The following is a 14,540-nucleotide window of genomic DNA, read 5'->3' as shown; positions in this document are numbered from 1 at the left end:
AACAATTGATGGACAGATGTACAACAATGTCATACATTCACCCCAGTTTAGAGATCTGGGCCTAAATCCATTGTTTATTTGCTCCCCATGCAATTCCAGCTTGAACCCAGCCATATGCAAATCAGTCTTGACCCTGCAGCCAATGGGAACAGTCCAGCCCGAACTGCCAGGCCAGCTCGTCCCAGGACTGGAAACAAGCATCCTAGGACCGGTTTCGGGGTTTCACCCTTCATCGACCAGGATAGGTTGAATCTAGTGGCATGGAGAGCACAGGACCCACGTCTGGGTATACCCGTCCCACTTGGGGTGACAAATGCAAAAAGAGCAATTGATGGACAGAATGTAGAACAATGTCATACATCACCCCAGTACAGAGATCTGGGCCTAAATCCATAGTCGCATAAAATCAAAGAAATTCGGCAGTTATAGTTATCTGAGCTAGCTATAATTTACACCCCTGCAATGCACTGCTTAAAACCTCACATATTACATCAGTCATGACATGATCAAAGACATCACTGATGACATCAATGAGTAGCACATCTACTCACAGACCCAAACAGTCACATACATACTCACTTACCGACCCACACAGCCACTCACATACCCACAAAACCACTCATACACCCACTCACAGTCCTATGCAACCACTCACACACCCACTCACTGACCTATACAGCCACTCACACACCCACTCTCAAAGGTTACAGGTGACAGTTAGGAAATACAATTTTAAAAAGCCTTAGGAATTCAGAAAAAATCCAAAGGTTACAGGGTTCATTGAAGTTAGGAAATAACATTTAAAAACCAGTAGAAATTCACCGAAAAGAACAAAAGTTACAGGGACATTATAGCTAGGAAATAAAGTGTTAAAAACCTTAGAAATTCACTTAAAAATCTAAAGGTTATAAGTACGTTATAGTTAGGCTTAGATTTCTCTCATACAAAACCTGTGAAATGCAGCAGTTATAGTTACCTAGGCTAGCTATAACTTATACCCCTGCAATTTACTCCTTATGACCTCACAAATTACATCAATCATGACAAGGTGAGTGACAACACTGATGACAACTCAAATGACATCACTGATGACCTCACTGACTACATCATCCACAGAACCACTCGTACACCCACTCACACCCCCACACAACTTCTCATACACCCACTCACACCTCCACAGAAGCACTCACATACCCATTCACAGACCCATACAACTACTCACACAACTACTCAAACAACTATAGAGCCGCTGACACACTCACTCACCTATGCACTCAGGCACTCACACAGATACTCACTCGCCCATATAGCAACTCACATAATCACTCACTCGTACAGTGACACACACACACACACACACACTTATTCAACCATAGAACCACTAACACAGCTATTCACTATGGCATAAAACCTTTGAACATGACCATACACTCATGCATGTGGGCACTCACACAAATATGACATTCCAATATAGCCACTTACACTGCAACTCACTTAACCAAACACCCACTCCAACAGCCAAACACTCACCCATACAGTCAGTCATACACTCACTCACTCACTCACCTACATAGTCACTCATGCACCCGCTCACCCACCCATACAGCCACTCAGTCACTGATTCAGCCACTCACACACCTACTAAAACCCACATGTAGCGCCATCTACACAATCCCCAAGATCCATAAAGGCAAAATTGCACCACCAGGCAGGCCCATTGTCTCTGGCATTGGGTCACTCTTGGAGCCATTATCAAAATACACAGATTGGTTCCTACGTCCTTTAGTAACACGCATTAGGTCGTACGTACAGGACACCAAACATCTGTTCAATCTACTAAAACATGTAGAGTACAACCCTGATGAAGACATCCTAGTGTGTATGGATGTAGAGGCATTATACACTAATATACCTCAAGAAGAGAGTATCAGAGCAATTGAAGAAATCCTGAAAACAGACGAATGGATGTGGGCAGCGCCAATACAGTGGATCATCAATCTGATACATCTGGTACTCACACAAACTTTTTTAAGTTTGAAGATCAACTTTACCTCCAGATCCATGGCACCACAATGGGCAGTACATTTGCCCTAAGCTTAGCTTGTCTTTATGTGAGCTACTTTGAAGACCAGCACATTTGGACCCAGAATCCATACACCTCAAATATCTACAAATGGTTTAGATATATTGATAATATCATTATGATATGGAAAGGTGACATGGTGAGCCTCATGGAATTTAAAAATTGAGTTAACAATCTGAATCCCCACCTCCACTTTACCATGAACACACACCAAGAACAAATGTCTTTCCTAGATGTCCCTTTTACAGCCAAAGAGGGCACGCTAGCTAGCTCGCTCTACACTAAACCAACAGACAAGAATAGTCTACTTAGGTTTGATAGTGCACATCCACGCTCATTACGGGAAAACCTGCCAGTTGGCCAGTTTTTGAGGGTACGCAGGAATTGCTCTGACCTCCAGACTTACAAAAAAAGAGGCTATACACTTTTCTAACAAATTACAACACAAGAAGTATCCAATCAAATTATTGAGAAAGCTAACAAAAGGGCACGCAATACTCCTAGAGAAGCCCTTTTGGAGACACATTCAAAGCCACAACATGAGCAACTCATATGTGTTACCACATATAATTCATCGTCCAATGACATAAAAAATATAATTAACAGGAAGTGGCAGATCCTCACATCGAATAAACTCACCTTCGAGAAACCTATGTTCTCTTTTAAGAGAAACACCAGTCTTAGGGACTCGCTGGTACACAGTGACACACGAGTACCATCATGCAAAAATCAATCAACATTGTGGAATACTCCTTCAGTGATCGCACATTATCCCTGTGGGAATTATGTGGCGTGCCCCTTCACAGAACACACCAAACATCTAGATCTGGGGCTAAACTCACCTTGGGAACAAAGGTTCCACACTAATTGCAACTCTGAGGCAGTTGTATACCTGATAAAGTGCCCGTGCGATCTGATTTATGTTGGCATTACAAGCCGCAAAATTAAGACTCATATTAGCGAATACAGGAGCACAACACGCCGTGCCATAACAGCTACTTAACTTACGGCACATTACAGGGAAAAAGGTCACAAAGACACTGAAATTAGGTGGACCATCATAGAGAAGCTAAAAGACACAGCCAATTTACAGCATAGGCTCCTTGAGCGCGAACAAAGATGGGTGTATCAGCTCAAGACCTATGAAACAGGCTTGAACGATTACATACCATGGAACCAACTTAATAGGTAAATCTATCCCTGACATATACTGGGTAGTACTATTGATTTGGGATCTGATACACCACTGATACCACCCTTGTTCGCATTGAATCTAAGTGCACCCTCCACACTGACGCCAGTAACAAGATTGTGGCTGTCCTACTTGGTTTGCCATTCATCACAAAGTACGTTAAAGAAACTGTACTAACTGATAGGGGTCCTCTATCACACAATGTCGGGACACAGTGTTGGGACACTTCTAAAAATACGGTTATACGGCCTGTCTCCATTTCAAGGAACTACCTACTGTATTTACATGCCACAGAAATTATGAATATATTTTTATAAACTGCTTAGTAAGAGGCCTATGAGAGTATGCCACTGGCTCTCCCCAATATGTCAGACTGCATTCTCACGTAGAAATATATACTCAAATACGGCCAAAACCACATGTCCCATGATCCTCCAAGCTCCAACTACACCACTCAACGCGTACGTTAGTATGTCATACGCAGTTCGACGCCGGTAAACAATGGCGTCTTTCACGGGAGCTAACCTCTTACAAATACGCCGATACTCGGGTAAATCATGCAAAACCGGGGACCTGGACCAGATAGGCAGAATGGCGGGGCAGGACTCTTGATGAAGTAAGTGAGTGCGTGTGTGTGGGAGGGGAATCACCCGGGATCACTCTGACCCCTCTATCTTCACGATGCCACGGGTATTTCACACCCGGTCCCATCGCAACTCACAGGCACAAAAACACCTTTTATGAGCTAAGAGTCTTTTCCCTGTCGGGGCATTCTTTAGGGTTTGACTACAGAGCTACCCCAACGAGGCCATACGGTCCCCAGAGAAGTAACACCTCCACAGAATTTGGGAAGAGTGTATGAGTGGAATACAGCATGGCATGCTGAATATTTGTTTCAAAATGTTATGAATGAAAAGATATACGATCATGGACGCCACTAGAATGATGAGAGAGATTTTAAATGTGTTTTGATGCATTGATAGTACGCACAATCTAGCATGCTGAAAATGTCAGTTTACGAGCAAAGTTCGCCACTCCACTAGATTTTGTCACGAAGCCTGAGAATGCACAGACCTTAGTATGAGTGGCTTGGGATGTTGACCACTTCCTAGTTGTTTAACCATTACACTGGTGTGTTCAATCCTTTTTAATATGCACATTCTTGGGAAGTATAAACGTGTATAGTTACATGCATAATCAAACAAGGCTGTATGTTGCTTTCTTCCCTTCTCTGATTTTTTACTGATGGAGATTCACAAGTGATATAAATAGTTGTTTCATATCACACACATAAGGAGCAGCTACTCTGCCCTTTCTCTACTGACAGGACAGGGAATCCCCTTTACTGCACCCCAGGGAGGCCAACCCGAGCCCTGAAGAAAATCCAGGACCATTAAGGCCACATATGGACTGAAACATGTTGGCACTAGGGTCTTAGGACCATAATATTCCAATCTTGACCCGTTTTTAGTTAGTTTCTAATAACCCCGACCGACCCAAATATAAAAGGAAACCGGGGTACTGTCAGAGGTTTTTTACATCTATAGTCCCCCTGGTCTTCTACAAACTTCAAAGAGCTCCCAACACTGTGGTTGAGCCCACCACGACTTCTAGGTGTCGGGGCGACCCATGATGAAGCATGACACCACCAGGGTGTGTGGGGGTAAATAAACTAAAAGGAATCCTTTCCTTCCTCACCTATTGGTGAAGCTACACAATTTTGAGTGCTTTTCAAATTGCTCGTCATACGATCAGTTGGAGTAATTTTTGTGGTTCAGAGTCATCTACACAGCGACTCACAAACCAATACAGCCACTCTGACAGCCACTTACTGACCCATACAGCTACTCACATACCCACTTATTCACCCATGCAGCTACTCACACACCCACTTATTCAACCATACAGCTATTCACACACCCACTTGTTCACCAATACAGGCACACACAAACCCACTTACACCACCCACCCATCTCCTATCTATGGACTGTAGGAAGACTGTGGTCCATACTATGGTAACATCAGAGTTATATTACGCCAATAGCCTATACTTGGGGCTTCCAGCCTATCTGACTCAAAGACGGCAAGTTATTCAGAATGCTGCTGCCAGACTCATTAGAAATGTGCTGTTTCATCAACACATCTCTCCCCATCTGCTTTGCCTCCATTGGCTGCCTGTCCAAAGGAGGATAGAGTTTAAGGCGCTTACCATCGCCTAGAGAGCTTCCAGGGGTAGGGGCCCTGTGTACCTGAGACAAAGACTCCGGAAATATCACCAGACTAGGGCCTTGAGATCCAATCTCCAGCAACTTCTTAGGATCCCCTGTTTTTCTAAAGCCAGGATTGGTGATGGAGCTTTCTCAGTGAGAACTGCGTTTTTGTAGAACTCCATGCCTGACCACCTTCCTAAGGCAGAGACTGAACAAGTATTTCAGAAAGCATTGACGACCTGGTTGTTCACCTGCTCGTATCCCATTACTCTCTTCTTCCTCTGCTGGATCAACCTCAGCGCCAGGACACCTCTGTTTGTAGGTAGCCGTGCGCGGTATAAATGACCTACTGATTGATTGATACCCATAGAGCCACTCAAACACCGACTAACACACAAATACAGTCACACAGCCACTCACATAATATATCTCAGAATAGTATCACTGACTAATAGTACACAAAGTATACCAATTTAACTTTTGGAGTACCTTAGTATATCTGGTTTTTAGAAAAAACTCACAATTACTAGATAATGTCATCAGTGATGTCATTTGAGATGTCATCAGTGATGTCATCACTGATATCCCTGACCATGTCATGAGTGATGTAATATGTGAGGTCATAAGCAGTTCATTGAGGGCAGTATGTTATAGTTGGTTCAGGTAACTAGTACTGCTTAATTTCACTGGTTTCGTATGGGTGTAATCAGAGCCTAACTATAATGTTTCTGTAACCTTTGTTTTTTCGGTGAATACATTGATTTTGATGGTGTAAAAGGCAAATACCCTCCTCCTTAGCAGTATTGGTTGTCTGACAATGAATAAGAATCCTTGAATGTCAGTGTTATATGGTAGAGAATGCCATTTTAGATGTTCCTGGCTATTATACGGTTTTAAATAGCTTTAAGTGATTGAATAAGATGTTTGCCTAACACTAGGGCTACCTACTCACATAATGATATATAGTGGTATTGTCAGTTGTTGATTTAGACACAAGAATTCAGGACATAAAATAATGTTTTTAGGATCCCGTATCATGGGGACTTTTTGAACAAGGACTGAAAATGAATCCAGATGAATGCATGCTGGGACATGATGTTTGAAATCAGTTGATTTGATAAGGTGAGATAATGGCTAATAATATAGAAACCATACGTGGATTAGGAAAATAGACATTTATATAAAGGACTTAGCTGTACAATATTTTAAACAGATATGATGAGTACTATGGTGATTCAGAATACTACATTCCAATGATTCTTCAAGAAGAAGTTTAAGATTATATCCTCAGATTAGACACATTTCACTCTATTTTTAGATTATGCAGAGTACTCAGTATTGAACTTGCTACATGAAAACAAAATGGCAGTGAGTTGTTATTTACAGGAAATAATGTTATGTAAGTCCAAATTGTATAGTGCAACAGCTGCCTCAGCAAAGAGGCATCCCGGCGCTTACTACAGGCATACTGTAAACTAGAGCCTAAACCACAGGGAAGAGATAGGTTTTTATTGCCTTCCTAAATGTCAGGTAGTTTTCCAGGCTGCAAATTTGAAGGGGTAGGGAGTTCCAAAGCTTGGCCGCTAGACAGCGGAAAGATCGACCCCGGTACGTAAGCGTTTTACCCACGGGACACGAGCCAAGCATGACCCCATAGCGCACAGATGGTGCCTGGGTGTGTATGCTACCAATACATCAGTCAGAATACATGGGGGAGAGAGTTTCAAGATTTTAAAGGCCAGGCAGAGAGCTTTAAATTCTGTGCGCTTGGGCAAAGGCAGCCACTGTAATCGCCAGATTACACCTGAAATGGGGCGCCTTCTCGGGAGTCCTGAAAGAGCTCTGGCAGCCGCATTTTGGACCCTTTGTAGGTGCATGAACTCAGCTTTATTCGCCCCCCAAAAAAGTTAATTGGCAGAGTCAAGCCTTGACAATATGGCTGCCTGGACAATCAATTGTCTAGTGGACGGGTCAAAGTAACCCAGAAGGGGTTTCAGTCCCCGTTGTAGACCGAAGCACATGCATGCTATTTTCTTGGTGTGGTCCTGAAAACTGAGGGCTGAATCCATCCATACCCCTAGGTTTTTTATCACCAAATTAAGGGTGGGAACGCTCCCAAGGGTGTTGGGCCACCAGTTCTTACACCAAAGTCTGATGTTTTTACCCACCAACAACACCTCAGATTTATTAGTATTAAGCTGGAGGCAGTTAGCAGTCATCCACTCCGTGACCGCCGCCAGCCCGCTACTAATTTTTGGGGCATTGTACGTAGAATCGTCAGAGAGAACCACCACTAACTGCATGTCATCAGCGTAAGAGACAATGGAGAGACCCCTGTCCCTGGCTATCACTGCCAGAGGTTGTACGTACAAGTTAAAAAGCACGGGACTCAGGGCAGAAGCCTGTGGCACACCCTGGCCGATAGACTGGACATGGGAAAGAAAAGGTGGAGTAGAAACCTGAAAAGTTCTTTCAGAGAGGAAATATCTAAACCATTCGAAGGCAGCACCACTAATTCCTGCTTCCTCAAGATGATTTAAAAGGATCTGGTGGGATACAGTGTCGAACGCGGCACTGAGATCTAACAGGATCAGTGCCGCGGTGTTGCCCGCATCTAGAACGGTCTACAGATGCTCAGTCACAGCGAGGAATGCTGTCTCCGTACTGTGCCCTGGGCGGAAACCGTTCTGCGTGGGATCCAGGATGCTGTTGGTGTTCAAAAACGCTGTAAGAATGGTGTTAATGTGTGCCTGAGCGATTTTAGCTGCCCAAGGTAGAAGAGAGATTGGGCGAAAGTTTTCTAATTTTGCTGGATCCAATGAAGGTTTTTTGAGAAGGGGAACTACCATAGCCATTGCCTCGGATCCGTTGCTGTGGAGAGAGAAGTATTAATCAACTGGCACAGAGGCGCCAAGATCACAGGCAGAGATTTTAAAAACTGGTCCGGCTTAAGAGGGTCTGTCAGGGAGCCAGATTTAATTTTGCTGCAGAGCAGATGGAGATCATCCTGATCGACATGAGGAAAGGCTGTAAGAGTGTGACCGGTAGGGGGCCTGGATACAGGGCTGGGACAGACAGGGGCTAGAGGAAAGAACTTATATATAGTCTCCACCTTTTTAACAAAAAAGGTGGCATGGTCCTCACAGTGCTGCTTAGACGTGATCACAGAGGCCGCAGGAGTTTTCCGGAGTTTAAAAACATTAAGCATTTTAAAAATGCATTTGGTAGGATTGCTTCTAGACTGAATTTCCTTAGCATATTAGGAAGACTGTCATATATTGATGTACTTTTGTATTCCATGGTATTAACTATTAATTATTTGCTAATTTGGCTATGAAATCTTGAGTTGAAAATTTAAATAACCTTAAATGGCCATGTTAGGCGTGGATCACTGCTGCAAATACATAATAAAATGAGCTACAGTTTTTTTCCCCTGGGTAGACCAATGTAACTGTTGTTAATCTGTTGTTAATATAGTTCACAATTTGCTATGTGAAATTACAAAATGTATTTATATATGGTTATAGTAAAGAATTGTTAACCATATATATTCTTTTGTTATAAGTTTGGAATTGTTTTTCAGTGCATCACTCTGTATGATTGTTGTTTTTTCTATGAAAATGTACTGATGATTATTTTTTGCTTTTTGTAACAGCCCAGAAGAAGTGTACTGTGCATGAAACGTGTTGGCTGTAGGCTGTACTTGCTGTATAAAGAGACACAACAAGTGATCCAATAAAGAAAGAATAAAAGAAAAACTATGAAATAATGTACAATGTGTAATTTTGGCAATACCTCAGTAGCTATTGTTGTAAATATATATCTACGGATATATATATATATATATATATATATATATATATATATATATCTACGGATATATATATATATATATATATATATATATATATATATATATATATATATATCAGTTCACAAAACTGAAGGATTCGGCACTCCGCTTGGTAGGAAGATTGGATTTATTTAGCACACTCTGATCGCCTGTCCTAAATAAATCCAATCTTCCTACCAAGCGGAGTGCCGAATCCTTCATTTTTGTGAACTGATTAAATACGAGACCCTGTCCTGGTCTCGACTTCGGCACCAACTTGCGAATCGCTCCCTCTGCGACAGGACAGCTCGTGGTTGATACATATATATATATGTATATATTACCTACTGGCGGTCGCCAGTAGGTATTTATAGTTAGGATCGTTTTCCATAGGAAATCCGCAACATTCTATTGGGATTAACTTTGGCGTTGATGGACGGAATTGGTTGAATTTCTCCAAGAAAATGTCCAGCTCCGCTCCGCTCCTTCCCTGGAAGTTTGGGGGGGATTCGTCAAGCGGGGGCCGAGATAAAAGGGGGGTCCCAAAACGTGTTTTTCCCATGTTAATTTCCATAGGGCGGTTGGACTCACTTTTAGCCCGAACGGCTGAATGGATTTCCACCAAACTTGGCAAAATTGTAGGGACTGGTAGCCCGATGTGCCTTTGCTATGTCTCAAGATATGTGCTCCAGTGGATTTCGAGTAATTTAGGTTCAAAAAAATATATATATCATTATGCGCGCCCTGGTACGCGCACCGGGGAGCGCTCCAGCGCGCTACGCGAGTTCGCGAGCGGAAAGCTGATTGGCTCTCGGGTGTCTGTCAACATTCCAAACAGTCTGGAGCGGCCGCCATCTTGTGTCTCGGTAGGATCGAGACACAAGAGGTGGCAAAAACAAAGGGGGAAATGAACAAAAGGGGGCAGGGTAGACCCCCCCTGACCCCCTAGGTTTGATGTGGGGGCCATAAAAGGGCCCCGTGGGGCAAAAAAAAGTTTCTTTTTTTTTCGATTTTCGCGGGGGGGGAGCGCCCGGTACGCACACCGGGAAGCGTACCGGGGAGCGTACCATGGGGAAAAAAGAATGACAGAGTTTTTAGAAAATGTAGCATTTTTTTATAAATTGGAGGTAGTTCTAAAAAGAACTGTTTTTTTTATTCTTTTTGTTGTTTTATATTTTTTTATTGTTTTTTTAAACATTTTTTACTTTTTTTGGCTTTTATGAACAATTTTATATTTTTTTTGTAATTTTTATGGGGACAAACAAAAAACGGAATTGTAAACGGCTCAACTGGAGCAAAAAAAATCAGGAAAAAAGTAAGGTTTTTTTTGCAGTTGTGGTTGTCTCCAGCACGGTTGATCAGTTTGATACTTTGCTCTCCATAGCAAATTGTAGTCCCGCAAAATTTACAAAGTATTTTATAATCTCCAAACTGGGGTTGGATATTTGGGACCATCTCCCTTGTCTCTGGACCCGATGGAGTGGGTTGTTTTGTTTTGGAGGTGCTGGGAGAAGATTGGGGAGGGTTTCTTGTCAGTTCTCTGACCTCTGCCGCATCATAGTTGTTTGGGTGCTTGCGTTGCATATGGCGAATCATTGTATTGTTGCCAAATGAATACTTTTTTGCAGGGTTCCCCCTGTAAAGTACAGTGCCACAGATGAGACATGTGACTTTTGCAGCATTTAATTTCTTTTGTCCCCTTGGGATTTTAAAAAACTCCCACACAAAGTGCTCCTTGGGTTTATAGGGGGTATTATCTTCAGGCAGGAACTGCCTCTCCTCATCCTCCTCCTGCTCCTCCTCTTCTTCTTCACCACCACTGTGGTGTTGTGGTGGTCCTTGTGGTGGTGGTGGTGGTGGTGGTTGAGATGCTCCTGCTGCTGCTGCTACTGTAGCCATTTCTCACTTACTACAAACAGGTCTGCAAACAGGTCTTCCTCAGTCAAAGTACAAAGTGAGAATGAGGAAATAAGGTGGGGGCTTTCATCATTTGGAAAACAAAACTGTTCTGAACCAATGAAAAGTGTTATTTTCAGGTAACATGACCCGACGCGCTTACGCTACGCGCCCCGGGGCGTGCCCGGGGGCGCTTACGTGGCGCGATCGTATGCGCTCGGGCGCTTCCTGGTGCGCTTACGCCGTGCGTCATAAGACGCATCACGCGGCTACGCAATACGTCACGATGATGTTTTCGTTCGCGGCAATAGCGCTAACGGGACGCTCACCGGTACGCGCACCGGGGCGCGTTCCAGGGCAAAAAAAAAAAACATGAAAAATATACATAAAAAATAGTATTACATAAATATACAATATAGGATTCATTATAAAAAATATTATATTTCATAGCTATAGAAATTTGCTATTAATAAACCTTTGAAATTCACTGAAAAAAACATAGGTTTGAGGCCCTATATATAGTTAGGAATTAGCATTTACAAAACCTTTGAAATTCACTGAAAAAAACATAGGTTTCACACCAGTTATAGTTAGGAATTAGCATTTAAAAAACCTATTAAATTCACTGAAAAAACCATAGGTTTGACACCAGTTATAGTTAGCTGGAAATTTTACTGACATAAAACCATTGAAATTCCCACGTTATAGTTAGTTGGACTCACTATAACTTGCGCGCCTGCAATGCACTGCTGATGACGTCACATGTTACATCACTCATGACATGGTCAGTGACATCACTCATGACATCACTGATGACACCATCCTTGTGACAGAGTGACAGACCTCCTTTCAGTGTAATGTAACCCTTGAAACACATATTCAAAAATAGAAACTAAAATTTTCAAAAAAATTGAGATACCCATACCAGTTACAACAACCAATTCAGTAATTCCACCATCTATATACACATCCACTCATTCACCAACAGTTCTATATAGTCACTCATACATATACTCACTCATCATATGTAGTGATACACCTATACATCCTGTTACACACCGACAGTCATCCAAAAGTTACTCACACACATACTCACACATGCAAATAAACTATTGAACATCCATTTATTTGCATATACAGCTATACACACACTACCACCTTACTTCTAAGGAAACTTACACATACTTACTCTCTTAAACAATCACTTATTAAAACACGTACTTATTTAAACAGGAACTCTTACAATCTCTCACTCTCACATATACTCACTTATATACATCAATACTCACATATACTAGATTAAAACATATGTAGTTACTGATAAAGACACTAGTGAGACAGTCATTCACTCACTAACACACACATATACACACTCATCCACCCATACAGTCCTGCACATATGCTGTCTTCAAAACACATACAAACAGTGAGTCAGTCATTGATGCATCTATGTGCTAAGTAATACCCCCACCAAACCATACAGACACTCATACTGATACTAAAAAACATCTAATAATCCATATACACACACATGTAGCTACTCACCAACCCATGCAGCCACTTATACACAAAATGAAACACTGATGCATATATTTAAATATTTAAACATTACTCGCTAATATATGTATTCACTAAGATACACTTAATAAGCCAGTTAACCAATCAATTTAAAAAAAAATCCATTTAGACACTTATTTAAACATTTATTCTTCCATCGACCTTTACATATACATATATAAAACATATTTATTTTTCAGAAAGACACACATTCACTGGATGGTGTCATCAGTGATGTCATGAGTGATGTCACTGACCATGTCATGAGTTATGTAATATGTGACGTCATCAGCAGTGCATTGCAGGCGCGCAAGTTATAGTGAGTCCAACTAACTATAACGTAGGAATTTCAATGGTTTCATGTCAGTAAAATTTCCAGCTAACTATAACTGGTGACAAACCTATGGTTTTTTCAGTGAATTTAATAGGTTTTTTAAATGCTAATTCCTAACTATAACTGGTGTGAAACCTATGTTTTTTTAGTGAATATATATATATATATATATATATATATATATATATATATATTACCTACTGGCGGTCGCCAGTAGGTATATATAGTTAGGATTTTTTCTCTATGGGATTTTTGAAAATTCTATGTCTAATAACTTTGGCGTTTGTGGACGGAATTGGCTGAAATTTTCAGGAAAATGGCACATTTTGTTTCTGAGCAGTTCCTGAAAATTGGGGGGGGGGGTTCGTCCAGGGGGGGTCGAGAAAAAAGGGGGGTCCCAAAACGTGTTTTTAACATTGAGTTTTCCATAGGGCGGTTGGCCTCACTTTTAGCCCGAACGGCTGAATGGATTTGCACGAAACTTGGCAAAATTGTAGGGACTGGTAGCCCGATGTGCCTTTTGTAGGTCTCAATATATGTGCTCCAGTGGATTTTGAGAAATTAACGTTTAAAAAAAGATATATATCTGTAACAGCGGACCGGGCAGCGCTCCAGTTCGCGTACTTTTCGCGCAACGGAGCTTTGTGAAGCGAAGCTGATTGGTTCTCCGGCGTCTGTCAACATTCCAAACAGTCCGTAGCGGCCGCCATCTTGTCTCTCGGTAGGATCGAGAGACAAGAGGAGGCGAAAGCGAAGGGGCAAATGACCATAAGGGGGCATAGTAGATCCTCCCTGACCTCTTAGGTTTGATGTACCATTTTGCCAAGTTTGGTGTAATTCCGTTCAGCCATTCAGGCTGTAGACGTATCTAAATGTCAATAATCGAACGGCTGAATGGATTTGCACGAAACTTGGCAAAATATTAGGGACTGGTAGCCCGATGTGCCTTTGCTAGGTCTCAATATATGTGCTCCAGTGGATTTTGAGAAATTAACATTCAAAAAAAGATATATATCTGTAACAGCGCTCCGCTTCGCGTACTTTTCGCGTTACGGAGCTTTGCGAAGCTGATTGGTTCTCCGGCGTCTGTCAACATTCCAAACAGTCCGTAGCGGCCGCCATCTTGTCTCTCGGTAGGATCGAGAGACAAGAGGAGGCCAAAGCGAAGGGGCAAATGACCATAAGGGGGCATAGTAGATCCTTCCTGACCTCTTAGGTTTGATGTACCATTTTGCCAAGTTTGGTGTAATTCCGTTCAGCCATTCAGGCTGTAGACGTATGTAAATGTCCTATGGAAAATTGCATGGGGAAAACACATTTGAAAGTGTTGAAATTTAGAACCAATTAAAATGTTACTTTGGTTTTGTATTTGTGTGTGATGAAAGTTAATTAGTTATGTATATATGTCAAATGAGAGGAAACCACAGCCATTTTGT

Source organism: Lissotriton helveticus, chromosome 10 (assembly GCF_964261635.1).
Source record: "Lissotriton helveticus chromosome 10, aLisHel1.1, whole genome shotgun sequence".
In the NCBI taxonomy this organism is placed as follows: Eukaryota; Metazoa; Chordata; class Amphibia; order Caudata; family Salamandridae; genus Lissotriton; species Lissotriton helveticus.
Note: the sequence above shows the minus strand (reverse complement) of the source record.